General features: G+C 39.0%; 1 protein-coding gene and 1 non-coding gene across 3 annotated transcripts in view; one reads left to right on the top strand and one right to left on the bottom strand.

Moving 5' to 3' along the window:
• IQGAP2 (IQ motif containing GTPase activating protein 2) overlaps positions 1-22,778 on the top strand; it is a 435,050-nt gene that overhangs the window by 161,883 nt on the left and 250,389 nt on the right. The gene's annotated exons all lie outside the window — the stretch shown is intronic.
• Positions 18,229-18,304, bottom strand: TRNAP-AGG (transfer RNA proline (anticodon AGG)). Its single transcript has one exon. It is a non-coding gene; the product is annotated as a tRNA-Pro (tRNA).

The raw sequence follows: 22,778 nt of genomic DNA, 5'->3' as shown, positions 1-22,778 counted from the left end.
TTTGTTCTTGAGTTTTATGAGTTCTTTGTAAATTTTGGATATCAGGCCCTTATCTGAGCTGTTGTTTGAAAATATCATTTCCCATTTAGTTGGCTGTCTGTTTATTTTGTTATCAGTTTCTCTTGATGAGGAAAAACTTCTTAGTCTGATGTAGTCCCATTCATTAATTTTTGCCTTCACTTCTCTTGCCTTTGGAGTCAAATTCATAAAATGCTCTTTAAAACTCAGGTCCATGAGTTTAGTACCTATGTCTTCTTCTATGTACTTTATTGTTTCAGGTCTTATGTTTAGATCCTTGATCCATTTTGAGTTAATTTTAGTACAGGGGGACAAAGTGTAGTCCAGTTTCATTCTTTTGCATGTGGCTTTTCAGTTTTCCCAGCACCATTTTTTGAAGAGGCTTTCTTTTCTCCATTGTGTGTTGTTGGCCCCTTTATCAAAAATTATTTGACTATATATATGTGGTTTTATTTCTGGGTTTTCTCTTCTGTTCCATTGGTCTGAGAGTCTATTTTTCTACCAATACCATGCTGATTTGATTGTCGTGGCCCTATAATATAGTTTGAAGTCAGGTATTATAATGCCTCAGCTTCATTCTTTTTCTTTAGGATTGCTTTGGCTATTCGGGGTTTTTTATAGTTCCATATAAATCTGATGATTTTTTGCTCCATTTCTTTAAAAAATGTCATTGGAATTTTGATGGAAATTGCATTAAATTTGTATATTGCTTTGGGTAATATGGCCATCTTGATTATATTTATTCTTCCTACCCAAGAACAAGGAATATTCTTCCATCTCATTATATCTTTTTCGATTTCCCTTAACAATGGTTTATAGTTTTCATTATGTAAGTCCTTTACATTCTTTGTTATGTTTATTCCTAGGTATTTTATTTTTTTGTTGCAGTCGTGAAGGGGATTATTCTTTTGAGTTCGTTCTCATATGTTTCATTGTTGGCATATAGAAGGCTATTGACTTCTGTATGTTAATTTTGTATTCTGCGACCTTACTGTATTGGCTTATTGTTTCTAGTGATCTTTTTGTGGATTCTTTGGGGTTTTCGATGTATAGAATCATATCATTTGCAAAAAGTGATACCTTTACTTCTTCTTTTCGAATATGGATGCCTTTTATTTCTTTGTGTTGTCTGATTTCCCTGGCTAGAACCTCTAGCACCACATTAAATAAGAGTGGAGAGAGTGGACAACCCTGTCTTGTTCCTGATTTAAGGGGGAAAGCCTTCAGTTTTGTGCCATTTAATATAATGTTAGCTGATGGTTTATCATATATGGCCTTTATCATGTTGAGATATTTTCCTTCTATACCCATTTTGTTGAGAGTCCTAAACATAAAATTGTGTTGTATTTTATCGAAAGCCTTTTCTGCGTCTATTGATAAGATCATGTGGTTTTTGTTCTTTGTTTTGTTGATATGGTGTATTACATTAATTGTTTTACGTATGTTGAACCATCCTTGAGATTCTGGGATGAATCCTACTTGATCATAATGTATTATTTTTTTAATATGTTGTTGTGTTCGATTTGCTAGTATTTTGTTTAGTATTTTAGCATCTGTATTCATTAGAGATATTGGTCTGTAGTTTTCTGTTTTTGTGCCATTCTTGCCTGGTTTTGGTATGAGGGTTATGTTGGCCTCATAAAATGTGTTTGGAAGTATTGCTTCTTCTTCAATTTTTTGGAAGATTTTGAGTAGAATAGGAATCAAGTCTTCTTTTGAATGTTTGATAAAATTCGCTGGTATAACCGTCTGGGCCTGGACTTTTATTTTTGGGGAGGTTTTTAATGGTTTTTTCTATTTCTTCTCTAGTAATAGGTCTGTTTAGGCTTTCTGCTTCTTCTTGACTCAGTCTAGGAAGGTTGTATTGTTCTAAGAATTTATCCATTTCTTCTAGGTTGTTGAATTTAGTGGCATAAAGTTTTTCATAGTATTCTACAATAATTCTTTGTATATCTATGGTGTCCGTGGTGATTTCTCCTCTTTCATTTTGGATTTTGTTTATGAGTTCTTTCTCTTTTTTCCTTGGTAAGTCTTGCCAAGGGTTTGTCAATTTTGTTGATCTTTTCAAAGAACCAGCTCCTTGTTCTATTAATTTTTTCTATAGTTTTTCTGTTCTCTATTTCATTTATTTCTGCTCTGATTTTTATTATCTCCTTTCTTCGGCTGGTTTTGGGTTGTCTTTGTTCTTCTTTTTCTAGTTCCTTAAGGTGTGAAGTTAAGTGGTTCACTTGGGCTCTCTTCTGTTTTTGTTCATATACGCCTAAAGTGATATGAACTTTCTCCTCTTATCACTGCTTTTGCTGCATCCCATATCTTCTGATATGTCGTATTGTCATTTTCATTTGTCTGTATGTATCTTTTGATATCTGCACTTATTTCTTATTTGACCCATTCATTTTTTTAAAGTAAGTTGTTTAGTTTCCACATTTTTGTGGGATTTTTTTTCCTCTTTTTTGCAGTTGAATTCTAGTTTCAAGGCTTCATGATCAGAAAATGTGTTTGGTACAACTTTGATTTTTCTGAATTTGCTGATGTTGTTTTTGTGGCCCAACATATGGTCAATTCTTGAGAATGATCCATGTACACTGGAGAAAAATGTATATTCAGTCATTTTGGGATGAAATGTCCTGTAGATATCTCTCATATCCAGGTGCTCTAGTGTTTTTTTTAAGGCCACCATATATTTGTTGATTCTCTGTTTGGATGACCAATCTAGAGCCATCAGCGGTGTATTGAGGTCTAAAAGTATGATTTTATTTTTGTCAGTTTTTGTTTTAAGGTCAATAAGTAGCTGTCTTATATATTTTGGTGCTCCTTGGTTTGGTGCATATGTGTTAAGAATTGTTATGTATTCTTGATTCAGTGTCTCCTTAGCCATTATGAAATGGCCATTTTTGTCTCTGAGTAGTCTTGCTGTCTTGTAGTCAGCATTATTAGATATGAGTATTGCTACGCCTGCTTTTTTTGAATGTTATTTGCTTGGAGTATTGTTTTCCAGCCTTTCACTTTGAATTTGTTTTTATCCTTGTTGCCTAGATGAGTTTCTTGTAGGCAGCATACAGTTGGATTTTCTTTTTTAATCCATTCTGCTACTCTGTGCCTTTTTATTGGTGAGTTTCACCCATTTACATTTAGTGTAATTATTGACACTTGTGAGTTCCCTATTGCCATTTTATAGATTGCTTTCTGTTAGTTTTGTGTCTTGTTTGATCGTTCTCTTTCGTTTTTCTATCTTTTGTTTTTATTTGGTTGTATTCCATACATCTTTCCTCTGTTGCTATGTGTTTTAAATCATGTGCTTCTGTGGTGGTTTTTCAATGGTGGTTACCATTAAGTAATGAAAAGGGTTCCTACCCTGTTCATTGTAGTGCACTATTTTATGAGTACTTTTTCACTCTCTCGTCCTTTGTTACTGTTAATCTCCATCCTCTCCTCCCCCTTTCTTTTTGTTTTTGTCACAGTTTAAATTTGCTTTTATTGTGTTCTTCTTGGAGCTTTTACTTGTGGCTTTTTTTTTTTGTTCTTTGTATCTGATTGGAGAACCCCCTTTAGTAATTCCTGGAGTGGGAGTTTTCTGATGATAAATTCCGTCATATTTTCTGTATCTATGAGTGTTTTTATTTCTCCTTCATATTTGAAGGATAGCTTTGATGGGTACAGTATTCGTGGCTGAAAGTTCCTCTCTTTCAGGACTTTAAATATTGGGGTCCACTCTCTTCTAGCTTGTAGAGTTTCTGTTGAGAAATCGGATGATAATCTAATGGGTCTTCCTTTATATGTTGTATTCTTTTCCCTGGATGCCTTGAGAATTTTTTCTTTGCCATTGGTTTGTGCCAATTTCAGTATGATGTGCCTTGGAGTAGGTTATTTGGGGTTAAGAAAACTCGGTGTTCTGTTTGCTTATTGAATTTGAGGCTTTAGTTCTTTCCACAGGCTTGGGAAGTTCTCATCTATTATTTGTTTGAGTATGTTCTCCATTCCATTTTCTCTCTCTTCTCCCTCTGATATACCTATTTTTCTTATGTTATTCTTTTTGATGGAGTCAGATAATTCCTGTAGGGCTATCTCATTTTTTAAAATTTTTGAGTCTCTTTTTTCTTCTCTCTGTTGTGCCTCAAGTTGCTTGTCTTCTATTTCACTAATCCTACTTTCTATGTGGCCTGTTTTATTAGCTAAGCTTGTTACCTCGTTTTTGTGCTCGTGAGTTGAGTTTTTCAACTCTGTTTGATTTGTTTTTATAGTTTTAATTTCTTTGGAAATATATTCTTTGTGTTCATTGAGTTGTTTTCTGAGCTCCCTAAATTGCCTTTTTGTGTTTTCTTGTATATCTCTGAATATTTTTCGGATTTCTATTTTAAATTCTCTGTCGTTTAACTCTAAGTTTTCCAATATATTAAATTTTCTCTGCATAGATTTTCCCACATCTATCTGTGCTACGTCTCTATCTTTTGTATCCATGATATTCGATTTTCTTTTTCTTAATGGCATCTGAGGGTGGTTTTGTTGATAGTATTAATGAGATTTAATAAAGAATAAAAAATTAAAAAAAATAAATGAAGTTTTTTTAAAAAAAAAATTAATAATTAACAAAAGAAAAATAAAATAAAATAAAAATGAAAAAAAAAAGAAAATTATTTTTCTCCTCCTTTTTTCCTCTCCTCTCCTCTCCCCTCTTTCTTGAGAAAATCTTGTGGTGAATTGTGAATTATATTGTACTGAATAGGACAAACAATGCCTGTAATGGAGGGCCTGAATTGGGGAGAAGTAATAAAGGGGCAAAATAACAAAAAGGGTATGGACCCACAAAAAGCAAATAAGGAAAAAATTTGGGTCAAGAATAGAATGATTTGCTTTTAGGTGTTGGTTTACTAAGAGATACGATGAGAGGAATAAGAGGGAAACAGGAAAATGGGGAGGGGGGAATTAAAGAATTACCATTGTATTTAGTGGAACAAGAACTAGATAAAATGGTGAGCCAGGGATGGGAGCACTACTAGTGAGTTAAAAAGGTGAAGTAAAAAAACCCCAAAATGCCACAAACATAAGTTTGAGTCCCAGATAAGATAATTTATTCATTATTGAGTTTTGAATGAGAGGAGACGTAAAGGAGAAAGGAAGAAACTAATATAGAGGGAGAAAAGAAAGAGAGATGAAAAAAAAAGAGGGAACCACTAAAAAGAAAAAAGAGGAGAGAGAGAGAGAGAGAGAGAGAGAGAGAGTTAAGGGTTTTGGAGTGCAACCCTCACAGAGAGAAAGGAATAGAAAAGAAAATATAATGGGAGATGTAACACTTATGGGTAGTGTAGTTCAAGGAGAGGAGAGAGTAAGACCGGCAGAGAGTTAAATGATCAAATTGGAGGAGGGGGAAAAAAAAGAAATCAAAAATGAAGATTAGAGAAATGAACAAATATAATAAAATGGGATAGGTTATAAAGTCTGCGGATTATTCTTGATTTTGAGAGGTTATCTTCTTGCTTTTTCTTTTCTCTCCCTCTTCCTGGTTGGTGACTCTGTATCCCGGGTTCTGCCCCTGTGGCACGCTCAGGTAGAGGTTTGCAGTTAATAAGTCTGTATGGTGATGTCATGTATTGTGCTTCAGTCTTGTTGGCAGTCGAGGCTTATTAGCATTTATAGGCTCCGACAGTGAGAGAGTCCGTGTTCCTGGAGCCTCTCTCCTAGTCTTTCCTTTCTCAGTTAGTAGCCTGCTAATCCAGCTATGTGGTTGCTGCTGCCTCTGCCTGGATAGTAAGAGGCTCAAAGAGCTCCCCACTCGATTTCCACTCAGCACAGGGCTCTGGGTAAGGCTCAGTCAGTCAGAGCTGCTAGCATAATCAGGCGGGGCTTCCGCCCACTCAAAATCCTCTGGCTCTGCCACTCTGTCCAGTAACACGGTTGGGCGCCCACTCCCGGGGCGCTCGGAGGAAACTCTGGCTCACTATCTGTGCGCACAGACCAGAATACCAGGCCAGCAATCTCACACTCTGAGTGAAACCCCCGCCCCCATGGAAAAGTTCCAGTGTTGGAATTGGCTCTCGCTCCCTCCTCATGCACAGCTTTTTCAGGGTGCTGGGGTGGCCCGAGATTCCACTTTGGGCCTATACAAAGGCCGCTGACTCTGCCTCTCTGTGGGGTAACACCAGCACCCACTTCCGAGGCACTTGGAGGAATCTCTTGTTCACTCTTTGTGCGTGCAGACCAGGATATCAGGCCAGCTGCTTAACCCTCTGAGTGAAACCCCCACCCGCACAGAAAAGTTCCATTGTTGGAATTGGCTCTCGCTCCCTCCCCGTGCGCTGCTTTTTCAGGATGCTGGGGCGGCCCAACATTTTGCTTTTGGGCCAGACAAAGGCCCCTGACTCTGCCCCTATGTGGATAACACGGGCTCCCACTCTTGAGGTGCTCGGAGGAATCTCTTGCCCACTCTCCGTGCACGTCGACCAGGATATCAGGCCAGCAGTCTCATGCTCCGAGTGAGACCCCCGCCTGCACGGAGAAGTTCCAGCGTTGGAATTGGCTCTCGCTCCCTCCCCATGCGCTGCTTTTTCAGGATGCTGGAGCGGCCCAAGATTCTACTTTTGGCCCAGACAAAGGCCCCTGACTCTGCCACACTGTGGGATAACACGGGCTCCCACTCCTGAGGTGCTCAGAGGAATCTCTTGCCTACTCTCCATGCACGCTGACCAGGATATCAGGACAGCAGTCTCATGCTCCGAGTGAGACCCCCACCCACACGGAGAAGTTCCAGTGTTGGAATTGGCTCTTGCTCCCTCCCTGTGCGCGGCAATTTCAGGGCGCTTGGGTGGCTCGGAGATTCCGCTTTTGGACCACACAAAGGCCCCTGACTCTGCCTCTCTGTGGAGTAACACGAGCGCCCACTCCCAGGACTTTCAAAGGAATCTCTCGCCCATTATCTGCGCGTGCCTACCAGGAGATCGGGGCAAATGGCTGCCCCACTTGTCTTTCTTTGTCTAGGTTTGGCACCAGTGTTAGCTTGTTTTGCCTGGGTTGCCACAGGCAGTTTTTCCTCGGCTTGGATCTCTGTGCCAAAGCCTGGTTCAGTTGTTTCTGCTGCGGCCTGGATCTATTCACTCCCTTTGCCCGCCTTAGTTTCTATACTCTCAGTTCTCAGTGAAAGCAGCCCTATTTAGGTTAGTGAGGAAGGCGGAGCATTTCTTACTCCCTATTTCATTTGGGGTTTGATTATATATTTAGCCAATTTTTCGCTCGACCATACCTTCGGGTGTATTGTGAAACATCTGGCGGCTCCAAGGATAGGTTTTTTTGTTTCTGGTTGAAGATCCTGTTGAGTTTTTGGGGAGATTTATCGGTATTGCTTCCTACCGCACCATTACTCTAACGTCACTCCCCTAGGTGTCTAATTTTTTGCATACAGTTCTTCATAGTATTTTCTTACAATCCTTTGGATTTCTGTTCTGTCTGTTGCTTCTTCTCCACCCTCATTTCTAATTTTATTTCTTTGAGTCTTTTCTCTTTTTTTTTCCTTGATCAGTCTGGGTAAAGTTTCATTGATCTTGTTTACCTTTTCAAAGAAAGAGCTCCTGGGTTCATTGATCCTTTATATTTTTTTTTAGCCTCTATGTCATTTATTTTTATTCTGATCTTTATTATTTTCTTCTTTCTACTTACATGGGGCTTTACTTGCTGTTCCTTTTCTAGTTATTTTAGTTGCAGGACTAAGTTCTTTAGTTGAGCTTTTTCTAGCTTCTTAAGATTTGCCTTTAATGCTATGAACTTCTCTCTCAGGATACTTCTGCTGTATCCCACAGATTTTGAGTTGTTGTATGCTCATTTTCATTTGATTCAAGGGAACTTTTTATTTTTTCCTTGATCTCATTGTTAATCCATTTGTTTTTTAATAACATGCTGTTTAGTTTCCAAGTTTTGATTGTTTTTCAGTTTTTCTATTGTTGATTTTTAGTTTTATGCCATTGTGATCAGTGAAGATGCTTGGATCAGTGAAGATGATTTCAGTCTTCTTAAATTTGTTGAGACTTGTTTTATGCCCTAATATGTGGTCTATCCTTAGAGAATGTACCATGCGCACTTGAAAAGAATGTATATTCTTCTGCTTTACTGTGAAATGTTCTGAAGATATCTATTAAATCCAGTTGATCTAGTGTGTCCCCTAATTCTGCTGGTTCTTTGTTAATTTTCTTTCTTGAGGATCTAACCATTGATGTTAGTGGGGTATTGAAATCTCCTACTATTATAGTATTGCTGTTGATATTTCCCTTTATGTCCATCAAAATCTGCTTTATATATTTAGGTGCTCCTATATTAGGTGTATACATATTTATAATGGTTATCTCTTCCTGTTGGATTGTTCTCTTTATCATTATGTAGTGACCTTCTTTATCCCTTACTGTAGTCTTTGTTTTAAAGTCTATTTTGTCAGATATAAGTATTGCTACCCCAGCTTTTTTTTTCATTTCCATTTGCAAGAAGTATTTTTTCCCATCCTTTTACTTTGAGTCTATGTGTATTTTTTGTTTTGAGGTGGATCTCCTGTAAACAGCATATGTATGGGTCCTGTTTTCTCATTTATTCAGCTACCCTATGTCTTTTGATTGGAGCATTTAATCCATTACATTTAAGGTTATTATTGATATGTAGTTGTTTATTGCCATTTTAAAAAAAATCTCTCTCTCTCTCTCTCTCTGTATATATATATATATATATATATATATATATATATATATATATATATATATATATATATATATATATCCCTGCTTTGTTCTGTTTACAGCAGGCCCCTTAACGTGTCTTGCAGCATTGGTTTGTGATGAATTCCTTGAGGTTTTTTTTTTTTTTTTGTCTGGGGAGCTTTTTATTTGTTCTTCAATTTAAAACTATAGATTTGCTGGATAAAGTAGTCTTGATTGTAGGTTCTTGTTCTGCATTACTTTGAATATTTCTTGCCAATCCCTTCTGGCCTCAAGTGTTTCTGTTGAGAAGTCGGATGTCATCCTCATGGGTATTTCTTCGTAGGTGATTTTTTTTTTACAGCTTTTAATATTATTTATCTGTTAGCTTTGGTATTATGATTATGATATGTCTTGGTGTGGTTCTCTTTGGTTCCTTTTTAATGGGGTTCTCTCTGCTTTTTGAACTTGTATGATTCTTTCCTGCATCAATTTAGGGAAATATGCAGCTATAATATCTTCAAAGAAGTTCTCTAGTCCTTGTTCTTTCTCTTCTCTTTCAGGAACCCCTATTATGCCGATATTGTTTTTCTTCATGTTGTCACAGAGCTCTCTTAGAGTTTCCTCAGACTTTTTGATCCTCTTTTATTTTTGCTGTTCTGCTTTTGTGCTTTCACTTATCTTGTCCTTTAACTCGCTCATTTGATCCTTGGCTTCATCCAGCATCCTTTTAATTTCTTCTAGTGTAGTTTTTATTTCTGATATTGTGTTTTTCACTTCTGTCTGGTTCTTCTTTATGATTTTTGTGTCCTTTATGATGCTTACAGTATCTTTATTGAGGTGTTCATTAAGTCTATCCATTGTAGCTTTGAGATACTTAAGCATCCTAACAATCATTATTTTATACTCTGCATCTGGTAATTTGATTACTTCCGATTCATCCAGGACTTTTGCTGAGGATTTATCTTTTTGAAGCATATGACTTATGCTTTTCTGCCTTCCTATTATGTATGACTTGTAGCCTTATTGAAGTTATGGTCTCCTTCCCTACTAGAGCGGCTTTGAGGTCTTGATTTGTTTGTTTTCCTCTCAGTTTTCTTAACTCAGTGGCAATCTTGTTTACTGATCTCTGCAGGGGGCTTATTTGAAACTGTATCCAAGAATTTGGTGGGTGTAACTTCTGAGACTCTGCCAGCTACTCTCTGGGGGCAGGGTGCTTTCCCAGCTTCAGTAGGAGGAGGTGTATCTCAGATCTCCATGGAGACTTGAGTTCCTGCCCCTCCCCACCACATTCTGTTTTCAGCTGTTTCTTTTTGCATTGATTGGAGCTGGAGAGCTTTCTGGAGGTGCGTCCCCCAGAACCACTTTAGGCTTGTGTTATGTGGAGGGATCAACCCCTCCCCCAGCTATGGCCACCTCTGCAGTGGATGAGACAGCTTCTCAGATTATCCCATGCATTCCTCTGCCTGTCACTGTCTGTCTCTCTACCCACATTTCTTTAGGAAGACAAGCCAATCCTCACAGCCCACCTCATTCCCAGGTCCCCAGACAAGTGGCTGTGAGTGATATTTTCTGTTCTTTTTCTTGTAATGAGAGCCCTTCTGGGCTCTCAGCCTCACCGCCCCCCCCTTCACTCCTGAAAGCAGGGGAGCCCCCACTGCACCTCCACACTCCCTACCAGGCTTGATGTGGCTTCTTCCTTGCTCCTTGTTTTTTGAGACCTGATCTTTTAGTCCAAAGTTTGTTTTTCACGCTGATTATTCCTAAATTAATTTGTAATCCAGTTTGGTGGTGTGAGCTGGGAGTCTGTGTGTCTGCCTATTCTGCCATCTACAATCTCCTTCCTTTTTATTATTATTATTATTATTATTATTATTAAGTGAGAGGCGGGGATGCAGAGACAGACTCCTGCATGCACAGTGATCAGGATGCACCTATCAAGCCCCTACCAGTTGATGCTCCGCCCATCTGGGGACACTGCTCCATTGCTGAACAATTGAACAGTTTTAGTGGCTGAGGTAAGGCCAATGAGCCATCCTCAGTGCCTAAGGCCAACTTTTCTTGAACCGTTTGAGGCATGGCTGCAGGTGGAGAAAAGAGAGTGGAGGGGGGCAGTGGAGAAACAGATGGTCGCTTCTCCTGTGTGCCCTGACTGGGAATTGAACCCAGTACTTCCACACACTGGATCAGTGCTCTACCACTGAGCCAACTGGACAGGGCTATGATGTGTTATGTCCTGATTCAGGTGGTCAGTTGCACCTTGAGCCCTGGACACACTATGGGCTTTATTACCTGCTCTCTGAGGCAGATACTATTAGATAGATCTCAAGTTCCCTTTTCCCAATGATCTTTTACCTGTACATTTAATACATCTTATATTCAAGCAGGAAACTTCACACAATAAATCTCTTTAGAAATCTGTTAATCTGCGTCATCTGTTCAGAGATGGGTCCAGGCTCTGTTGGGTCACTCACTATGAGGAGGCTCCCCTACCCTCTGCCTCCTGCTGAAAATATATAGGGACAGCCTACTCTAAAAGTCACCTTGAAGTCCTGCAGAATCCTGGTCTTTATAATGTAGGGAATCAGTCAACCTTGGGAGTTAAGAAAATGCAGTACTTTGGCTAAAAACCTGAGTCCCAACTTGCACCTGACTTCCTGTGTGCTGTGATTTTAATATTTATGTGACATATCCTAAACATTTGACTTTTCAAAACTCATGACAGGTGGATTAATTGATGGAGCCAGGTAAAGCTCTTTGACTGTCCTTTAATAACAAAGCAAAAGACCCTGCAAGGGCCTCCTGCTGCTGCCTTGTATCTGAGAACCAGCTAATGCCAATCCAGTGACCCACTAATTAAACCTGAATGATGAGGAAGAAGAACTGAAGGCAGTGTTAACCAGTCAAGCTGTATGTCTAGGCATAATGGAAGGCACAATTTCTCATTTTGCTTTTTAACATGGAACCACAAAGAATTTCTTTTTTAAGAATCAGAAAACATAGCATTGAAAAGAAGGAAGAAATGATATTATGGCCCAGTTGAATCAACCAAAAGATATTTTTATATTGAATAAATTCTTTTACCTTGTAACTGCAGCATTCACATTCTTTTGAGTACTGAATTGAAACTTCATCTGAAAAGAAAGATAAAAGGCAGACAACACCAAACCTAGACTCAACCAACCCTACAAACAACACAACGAAACATACAGACATAATGAGAGGACAGAGAAGTTCAATCCAAGTGAAACCACAAGAAAAATCTCAAGAAAATGAACTGAATTATATGGAAATAACCAAATTGCTGGATGCAGAGTTTAGAATAATGATTGTTAGGATGCTTAGGGATCTTAGAACAACAATGGATGGTCATTACGAACACCTAAATTAAGAGATAGCAAGTATAAAAAAAGACATTGAAATATTAAAAAAGAATCAGTCAGAGGTGACAAATACAGTATGAGAAATGAAGACCACAATGGAAGAAATTAAAAGCAGGATGGATGAAGCTGAGCATCGAATCAGCAAGTTGGAAGACAAGATGAACATAGGCATGAAAGCAGAGCAGAAAAAAGAAAAGAGACTCAAAAAGTCTGAGGAAACTATGAGAGAGCTGTGTGACAACATGAAGAGAAACAACATCCACATCATAGGGGTTCCTTAAGAAGAAGAGAAAGAACAAGGGATAGAAACTTTATTCAATCAAACCATACCTGAAAACTTCCCTAAATTGGTGTAAGAAAGGGTCTCACAAGTTCAAGAAGCACAGAGAACTCCATTAAAGAGAAGCCCAAAGAAACTTACACCAAGATACATCATAATGAAAATACCAAAGCTAAGCATTAAAGAAAAAATATTAAAATCTGCTAGAGAAAAGAAGGCTATCACCTACAGAGGAGCCCCCATAAGGATGACGTCTGACTTATCAACAGAAACACTTGAGGCCAGAAGAGAATGGCAAGAAATATTCAAAGTAATGCAGAACAAGAGCCTACAACCAAGACTACTTTATCCAGCCAGTCTATCATTTAAAATTGAAGGAGAAAAAAAAAAGCTTCCCAGACCAAAAAAAAAAAACCTCAAGGAATTCATTACAACCAAACCAATGCTGCAGGAATTGTTAAGGGGCCTGTTGTTAACACATCAAAGTGGGAAAAGAATATAGCAAAAGAGGAATACAGCTTTAAAGAATAAAATGGCAATAAACAACTACATATCAATAATAACTTTAAATGTAAATGGATTAAATGATCCAATCAAAAGACATAGGGTAGCTGCTTGGATAAGAAAACAGGACCGATACATAGGCTGTCTACAAGAGACACACCTTAAAACAAAAGATGCACAGAGACTGAAGGTAAAAGGATGAAAAAAATATATCATACAAATGGAAATGAAAAAAACAGTTGGGGTAGCAATAGTTATATCAGACAAAATGGACTTTAAAACAAAGACTATAGTAAGAGATAAAAAAGGTCACTACATAATGATAAAGGGAGAAATCCAACAGGAAGATATAACCATCATAAATATCTGTGCACCTAATATAGGAGCACACAAATTTATAAAGCAGACTTTGATGGATATAAAGGGTGAGATCATGGCCCTGGCCGGTTGGCTCAGCGGTAGAGGGTCGGCCTGGCGTGCAGGGTTCCCGGGTTCGATTCCCGGCCAGGGCACACAGTAGAGGTGCCCATCTGCTTCTCCACCCCTCCCCCTTTCCTTCCTCTCTGTCTCTCTCTTCCCCTCCCGCAGCCGAGGCTCCATTGGAGCAGAGATGGCCCGTGCGCTGGGGATGGCTCCTTGACCTCTGCCCCAGGCGCTAGAGTGGCTCTGGTCGCGGCAGAGTGATGCCCCGGAGGGGCAGAGCATCGCCCCCTGGTGGGCAGAGCGTCACCCCCTGGTGAGCGTGCCGGGTGGATCCCGGTCGGGCACATGCGGGAGTCTGACTGTCTCTCCCCGTTTCCAGCTCCAGAAAAATATATAAAAAAAAAAAATTAGAAAAAAAAATTAGAAAAAGGGTGAGATCAACAGGAATACTATAACAGTAGGAGATTTCAATACCCCACCTACATTACTATATAGATCCCCAAGAAACAGCAGACTTAAAGGACACACTAGATCAACTTGATTTAATAGATATCTTTAGAACCTTTCACCCTAAGGCAGTAGAATATACATTCATTTCAAGTGCTCATGGTTCATTCTCCAAGATAGAGCACATGTTAGGGCACAAAAGCAATCTCAACAAATTTAAGAAGATTGAAATCCTATCAAGCATTTTCTCTGATCACATTGGCATGAAACTAGAAATCAACCACAACAGAAAAACTCAAAAATACTCAAACACATGGAAACTAAATAGCATGATATTAAATAACAAATGTGTTAACAATGATATCAAAGAAGACATAAAAAAATTCCTAGAATCGGCCTAGCGTGCGGAGGACCCGGGTTCGATTCCGGCCAGGGCACACAGGAGAAGCGCCCATTTGCTTCTCCACCCCTCTGCCGCGCTTTCCTCTCTGTCTCTCTCTTCCCCTCCTGCAGCCAAGGCTCCATTGGAGCAAAGATGGCCCGGGCGCTGGGGATGGCTCTGTGGCCTCTGCCCCAGGCGCTAGAGTGGCTCTGGTCGCAACATGGCGACGCCCAGGATGGGCAGAGCATCGCCCCCTGGTGGGCAGAGCGTCGCCCCATGGTGGGCGTGCCGGGTGGATCCCGGTCGGGCGCATGCGGGAGTCTGTCTGACTGTCTCTCCCTGTTTCCAGCTTCAGAAAAAATGAAAAAAAAAAAAGAAAAAAAAAATTCCTAGAATCAAATGATAATGAGCAAACAACAACTCAAAATGTATAGGACACAGCAAAAGCAATCCTGAGAGGGAAGTTCATAGCACTACAGGCATTCCTTAAGAAGCTTGAAAAAGCTCAAATAAACAACCTAACCCTTCATCTAAAAGAACTAGAAAAAGAACAGCAAGTAAGGTCCAGAGGTAGTAGAAGGAAGGAAATAATAAAGATCAGAGCAGTAATAAATGAAATAGAAGCTATAGAAACAATTCGGAGGATCAATGAAACCAAGAGCTGGTTCTTTGAAAGGGTAAACAAGATCAATGAACCTTTGGCAAGACTTACCAAGAAAAGAAGAGAGAAGACTGAATAAATAAAATTAGAAATGAGAATGTAGAAATAACAACCGACACAACAGAGAAACAAAATATTGTAAGAAAATACTATGAAGAACTGTAAGCCAAAAAATTAAACAACCTTGGTGAAATGGACAAATTCCATGAAACATATAATCTTTCAAAAATCAATCTAGAAGTATCAGAAAACCTAAACAGACCAATTACAACAAAAGAGGTCGAAACAGTTATCGAAAAGCTCCCAAAAAACAAAACTCCCGGCCCAATGACTTCACAAGTGAATTCTACCAAATATTCAAAGAAAAACTAACTCCTATCCTTCTCAATCTATTTCAGAATATTAAGGAGGAAGAAACACTTCCAAGCTCCTTTTATGAGGTGAGCATAATTCTGATTCCAAAACCAGGCAAAGACAACACAAAGAAAGAAAATTATAGGCCCAATATCCCTGATGAATTTAGATACTAAAATCCTCAACAAAATATTAGCAAACCAGATGCAGCAATACATGAAAAAAATCAGACATCATGATTAAGTGGGATTTATTCTGGGGAGGCAAGGATGGTACCACATTCGTAAATCAATTAATGTGATTCACCACATAAACAAAAGGAAGGAGGAAAACCGCATGATAATTTCAATAGATGCAGAAAAAGCATTTGTTAAAATCCAGCACCCATTTATGATCAAAACTCTCAGCAAAGTGGGAATTCAGGGAACATACATCAACATGATAAAGGCCATCTATGGCAAACCCACAGCCAACATTATAATTAATGGACAAAAATTAAATGCCACTCCCCTAAAATCAGGAACAAGGCAGGGGTGCCCCCTTTCACCACTCTTATTCAACGTAGTACTGGAAGTTCTAGCTACAGCAGTCAGACAAGAAGAAGAAATAAAAGCATCCAAATTGGAAAAGAAGAAGTAAAACTATCATTATTTGCAGATGATATGATACTGTATATAGAAAACCCTAAATTCTCAGTCAGAAAGCTACTGGACCTAATAAATGAATTCAGCAAGGTGGCAGGATATAAAATGAATATACAGAAATCAGAGGCATTTTTATACAAGAACAATGAACTATCAGAAAGAGAAATTAAGGAAATAATCCCCTTTACTATTGCAGCAACAAAAAAAATAAAGTACCTAGGAGTAAATTTAACCAAGGAGATTAAAGACCTATACTCAGAAAATTATAAAACGTTGATTAAAGAAATCAAGGAAGACACAAACAAGTGGAAGCATATACCGTGCTCATGGTTAGGAAGAATAAACATCATTAAAATGTCTATATTACCCAAAGCAATTTATAAATAATTCAATGCATTTACCAATTAAAATACCAAAGACTTACTTCAAAGATATAGAACACATATTCCAAAAATTAATATGGAACCAAAAGAGAACACGAATAGCCTCAGCAATCTTGAAAAAGAGGTCTAAAGTGTATTGTATCACACTTCCTGATATCAAGTTATACTACAACACCATTGTACTCAAAACAGTTTGGTACTGGCATAAGAACAGATATATAGATCAATGCAACAGAACAGAAAATCCAGAAATACACACATCTTTATGGACAATTGATATTTGACAAAGGAGGTAAGAGCATACAGTGGAGTAAAGACAGTCTCTTTTACAAATGGTGTTGGGTAAATTGGACAGCTACCTGCAAAAAAAATGAAACTAGACCACCAACTTACACCATTCACAAAAATAAACTCAAAATGGAGAAAGGACTTAAATGTAAATTGTGAAACCATAAGTATCCTAGAAGAACACTTAGACAGTAAGCTCACTGATATCTATCACAGCAATATCTTTGCTGAATTATCTCCAAAGGCAAATTAAATAAGAGAATAAACAAATGGGACTATATTAAACTAAAAAGCTTTTGCACAGCTAAAGACTATGAACAGAATAAAAAGACAAACCACACAATGGGAGAACATATTCGACAATACATCTGATAAGTTATTAAAAACCAAAATTTATAAAGAACTTGTAAAACTCATACCAGGAAGATAAACAGTCCAATCAAAAAATGGGCAAAAGAAATGAATAGACACTTCTCCAAAGAGGACATACAGATGGCCAATAGGCATAAGAAAAAATGCTCAGCATCACTAATTATTAGAGAAATGCAAATTAAAACCACAATGAGCTATCACCTCACATCAGTCAGAATGGCACTCATTAACAAAACAACACATGATAGGTGCTGGCCATGATGTGGAGAAAGGAGAACCTTCCTACACTGCTGGTTGGAATGCAGATTGAAGCAGCCACTGTAGAAAATCGTATGGAGATTCCTCAAAAATTAGAAATGGAACTGCCCTTTGACCCAGCCATCCCACTTACAGGAATATATCCCAAGGACACCATATCACCGACTGAAAAAAAGAAATGCACCCCCATGTTTATGGCAGCATTGTTCACAGTAGCGAAGATCTGGAAACAGCCCAAGTGTCCATCAGTGGACGAGTGGATTAAAAATCTGTGATACTTATGTACAATGGAATACTATGGGGATATGAAAAAGAGAAACTATTACCTTTTGCAATAGTATGGAGGTACCTGGAAACTATTATGTTATTGAAATAAGGCAGGCAGAGAAAGAAAAATATCATATGACCTCATTCATTTGAGGAATCCAAGGAATAATGAGAACTGAGAACCGGAATTGAGACAGAGTAGGGATAAAATGGACCAGAGGAAAAGAGGACAGAGGGAAAGGGGATGATAGGATGGGGTAGATCTGAAAGGAAGAGGGGAGAGCGCTGTAGGGAGGGTGGCAAGTGAGATGTTGAGATGAATAGGGGGGAGGGCAGGTGCATTTGCGTGACCCTAGAATCTGTGTAAACACAATTAATTAAATTTAAAAAAAAGAAAGTTTACATGAATGGCCTTGTTACAGATTTAGGGAAAATTTTTAAATGTAAGACTCAATCTTCAAAATCTGAAATATGTTTTTTTTCCCCTACCCATTTTCTATATATCAGTGGCAACATTAGGACAATGATACCCTGCAGTTGCACTACAACTTATCACAAATGTGTTTTTTTTGTTTTGTTTTGTTTTTTTTTCATTTTTCTGAAGCTGGAAACAGGGAGAGACAGTCAGACAGACTCCCGCATGCGCCCGACCGGGATCCACCCGGCACGCCCACCAGGGGGCGACGCTCTGCCCACCAGGGGGCGATGCTCTGCCCCTCCTGGGCGTCGCCATGTTGCGACCAGAGCCACTCTAGCGCCTGGGGCAGAGGCCACAGAGCCATCCCCAGCGCCCGGGCCATCTTTGCTCCAATGGAGCCTTGCCTGTGGGAGGGGAAGAGAGAGACAGAGAGGAAAGCGCGGCGGAGGGGTGGAGAAGCAAATGGGCGCTTCTCCTGTGTGCCCTGGCCGGGAATCGAACCCGGGTCCTCCACACCCTAGGCCGACGCTCTACCACTGAGCCAACCGGCCAGGGCCAAATGTGTTGTTTTTATACCAATATATTCAGCAAGGAAGCTCTCTTTTTTTTGGTCCTATTTTCATTGAGGAAACCACACTTGTCCATTATGCGAGTGTGTCTGGTATGTTGTTTACGTATACTCCCAGCAGACTGCCCTGGATTCTGAAGGTAGCGAGAGCTCTGTCTTTGCATTTTTAAATATAAGATGTTACCTGATACTCAGAGAATCTTGGCTGCATTTTAGCAGCCATCTCTGAGTTATCTTACTATTGTTTTATGATACTATGTTTTTGTTTTAACCAGCTGTGCCATTGTTTCGTGCTGGCAGGCAATTGCTAAGCAGTTATAGAATCTCCAGTAAGTGAAATGCCTGTGTCATTCTTTGCATCAGCAAAATGATATGTTGGATTTGTTTTGTTTTTTGTTGTTGTGTTTTTTAATTCCTATCCTCTATACCCTCCCATTTGGCAACCATTAATTTGTTTTCTATATTTATGGTCTATTACTGTTTTGTTTTGTTAACTTGTTCATATGGTCTTATTTAGATATCACATATAAGTTAGGTCATACAGTGTAATGTCTTTCTCAGTCTGACTTATTTCACTTAGCATCATACCTTCTAGATCTGTTCATGTTGTCACAAATGGCAAGATTTCATTCTTATTTATAGCTGTGTAATATTCCACTGTGTATCTTATTTATTCAATATTATCTATTGATGTAAATCTGGGTTGCTTCTATATCATGGCTCTTACTAGTAATGCTGCAATGAGCATAGGGGTACGTATATCTTTTCCAATGAGTGTTTGATAAATTTTTTTGACCATCATACTTAAAGATATTTGAGACAAAAAGTCTAGAGCCATGCAAATTTATAAATATAAGTGCTACTTAATAGCAAATAGTGCACTCATTGATTTAGTGGTTGAATCTTCAATGATTGCTGCTTTTAAAAAAATGTATTTCTCTGCGAGAAACCTTTCTAAGATTGTCTGGGAAAAGAAAGAATGAAGAAGGAAAGAAGTGTGAGGCAGGCTAGGTGGAGAAATGAAGAGATGGAGGCTTTGGGTCCAAGCAGGGTTCTTACACTTTCTGCATACCAGGAGCTCCTTTAACAGGCTGAGAAATCTATGGAACTCCTGTCAGAATTATGTTTTGAATGCACAAAATAAGATAGATAGGACTACAAAGGAAGCCAATTATATTGAAAAACAGTTATCAAAATATTTAAGAAAACAAATTTGTGATAGAGCAGCAGTATGTGTTTCTGTCCTAATGCATAAATAACAAGTTGTAGTGATGGATTACTACAATTTATGATGACCATAAACATTATTTTGAAATCAATAGTAACTATAAATTGATATAAAAATATTTGTACTTCTATTAGTGATATCATAGGTTCTGACAATATCTACTGTGCGTGGCTGCCTATATTCATAAATAAAGGGATGTGCTATATTTCAGATAGAGTTTAATAAAAGTGAAATGTAATCATTTTTCTTCACCGGTCCCCAGAACAAGAACCCACGGATGTCCAATTAAGATTCCAGGAATTTGGCTCAAATATTAATTTGGGTATGTGACCTAGGCTAAGTTAACCTCACATGGTCTGTTTTCTCATCTGTAAAATGGTGAATGATAACTACTTTGTAGAGTCCTTGGAAGACTTAAGAATAGCATGCCTAGCCTAACTCCTGTGTAAAGACCAAGTTAGGCATGTTAGTTCCCTTACTAGCTTTCTTTTAGCAGTTCCATTATAAACAGATCATGCTGAGAGTAGAAAACTACTTTTACCTTTAGATTTTCTTAATAGTTGTTGATTCTTGGGGTAGGGGTAGGGGTAGGGGTATGAATGTGTGAAAGTATTATAAAGCATGTGCAAAGGACTCCATTAGGAAGTTTCCTGCTTGCCTTATTGATCCAAAGTCTTTGTTTTAAATAATACTTTTGTGGGTTTTTTTTTAAGTTTGACACACTATATTAGTTTCATATATATAACACAGTGATTAGACATTTATATAACTTATGAAGTGATCACCCCAATAAGTATAGTACTTATCTGGCACCGTATATAAGTTATTACATTATTATCAACTATATTCCCTGTGTTGTACTTTACATCCCTGTGACTGTTTTTACAACTGCCAGTTTGCATATCTTAATCCTCTTTTCCTTTTCACTCATTGCTCCAACCCCCCATGTGACAACCATCAAAATGTTCTGTCTCTATCAGTTTGTTTCTGTTTTGGTCCTTCATTTATTTTGTTTATTAGATTCTACAAATAAGTGAAATCATATGGTATTTGTCTTTCTCTAATTCAGGAGTCCGGAACCTATGGCTCACGAGTCAGATGTGGCTCTTTTGATGGTTGCATCTGGCTCACAGACAAATCTTTAATTAAAAAAAATAATGTTAAAAATATAAGCCCTGGCCGGTTGGCTCAGCGGTAGAGCGTCGGCCTAGCGTGCGGAGGACCCGGGTTTGATTCCCGGCCAAGGCACACAGGAGAAGCGCCCATTTGCTTCTCCACCCCTCCGCCGCGCTTTCCTCTCTGTCTCTCTCTTCCCCTCCCGCAGCCAAGGCTCCATTGGAGCAAAAGATGGCCTGGGCGCTGGGGATGGCTCCTTGGCCTCTGCCCCAGGCGCTAGAGTGGCTCTGGTCGCAACATGGCGACGCCCAGGATGGGCAGAGCATCGCCCCCTGGTGGGCAGAGCTTCGCCCCTGGTGGGCGTGCCGGGTGGATCCCGGTCGGGCGCATGCGGGAGTCTGTCTGACTGTCTCTCCCCGTTTCCAGCTTCAGAAAAATGAAAAAACAAACAAACAAACAAAAAAATATAAAACATTCTCATGTATTATAATCCATTCATTTCCTACCGCTCATGTTCCTGGTTTGTGTGGCTGGAGCCAATCACAGCTGTCTTCCAGGACAACACCAAATTTTTATTGGATAATGCCTAATGTACACCGGTCGTTGTATGGCTCTCATGGAATTACATTTTAAAATATGTGGCGTTCATGGCTCTCTCAGCCAAAAAGGTTCCCAACCCCTGCTCTAACTGATATGCTTCACTCAGTATAATACTCTCTAGATCCATCTATGTTGTTGCAAATAGCAAGATTTCCTTCTTTTTTATGACTAATATACCATGCATATATGTATATATATAAATGCATATATGTAATTGTAGACATTTAGGTTGCTTTTATTTCTTAGCTATTGTAAATAATGCTTCAGTGAACATATAAATGCATACGTCTTTTTGAATCACTGTTTTGGGTTTCTTTAGGTAAATACCCAGAAGTGGAATTGCTGGGTCCTTCTTTGTCTCTTGTTATATAGCCTTTGTTTTAAAGTCTGTTTTGTCCGATATAAGTATTACTACCCCAGATACTTTTTTACTTTCATTTTCATGAAATATCTCTTCCCATCCCTTTATTTTTAGTTTGTGTATGTCTTTCCATATGATGTGAGTCTCATAGGCAGCATATGTATGGGTCTTGTTTTCTTAATCAGCCTCCCTGTATCTTTTGATTGGAACATTTAATTCATTCATCTTTAAAGTAAGTATTGATAGGTATATACTTATTGCCATTTTATTATTTATATTTTGATTTTTTTCCTTCCTTCTTAAAGAAGAAACTTTATTTATTTATTTTTTTCATTTTTTTCCGAAGCTGGAAACGGGGAGAGACAGTCAGACAGACTCCCACATGCGCCCAACCGGGATCCACCCGGCATGCCCACCAGGGGGCGATGCTTTGCCCCTCTGGGGCGTTGCTCTGTTGCGTCCAGAGCCAGTCTAGCACCTGAGGCAGAGGCCACAGAGCCATCCCCAGCACCCGGGCCATCTTTGTTCCAATGGAGCACTGGCTGCGGGAGGGGAAGAGAGAGAGAGACCGAGAGGAAGGAGAGGGGGAGGGGTGGAGAAGCAAATGGGCTCCTCTTCTGTGTGCCCTGGCCGGGAATCGAACCCGGGACTCCTGCACGCCAGGCCAACGCTCTACCACTGAGCCAACCAGCCAGGGCTAGAAGAAACTTTAACATGTCTTATAATACTGGTTTAATGGTGGTTAACTCCTTATCTTTTTCTTATCTGGGAAACTCTTTTTCAGTCTTTCAATTCTGAGTGATAGCCTTACTGGGTAGAGTAATCTTGGTTGTTGGACCTTGCTTTTCATCATTTTGACTATTTCATGTTAACCCTTTCTGTCCTGCAAAGTTCCTGTTGGGAAATCAGCTACTAGTCTTATGGGAATACTCTTGTAATATAACTAACTGCCTTTCTTTTGATGTTTTTAAAATCCTCTTTGTCTTTAACTTTTGGCATTTTAATTATAATATGTCTTGGTGGAGGCACTTTTGGGTCTATCTTGTTTGGGATTCTCTGCCCTTTCTGCAGTTATATGTCTGTTTCCTTTGCCAGGTTAGGGAAGTTTCTTGTCATTATTTCTTCAAATAGGTTTTCTTTTTTTAAAATTTTATTTA

This window comes from Saccopteryx leptura, chromosome 4 (assembly GCF_036850995.1).
Source record: "Saccopteryx leptura isolate mSacLep1 chromosome 4, mSacLep1_pri_phased_curated, whole genome shotgun sequence".
Classification (NCBI taxonomy): Eukaryota; Metazoa; Chordata; class Mammalia; order Chiroptera; family Emballonuridae; genus Saccopteryx; species Saccopteryx leptura.
This window is presented reverse-complemented; position numbering and strand designations above follow the sequence as displayed.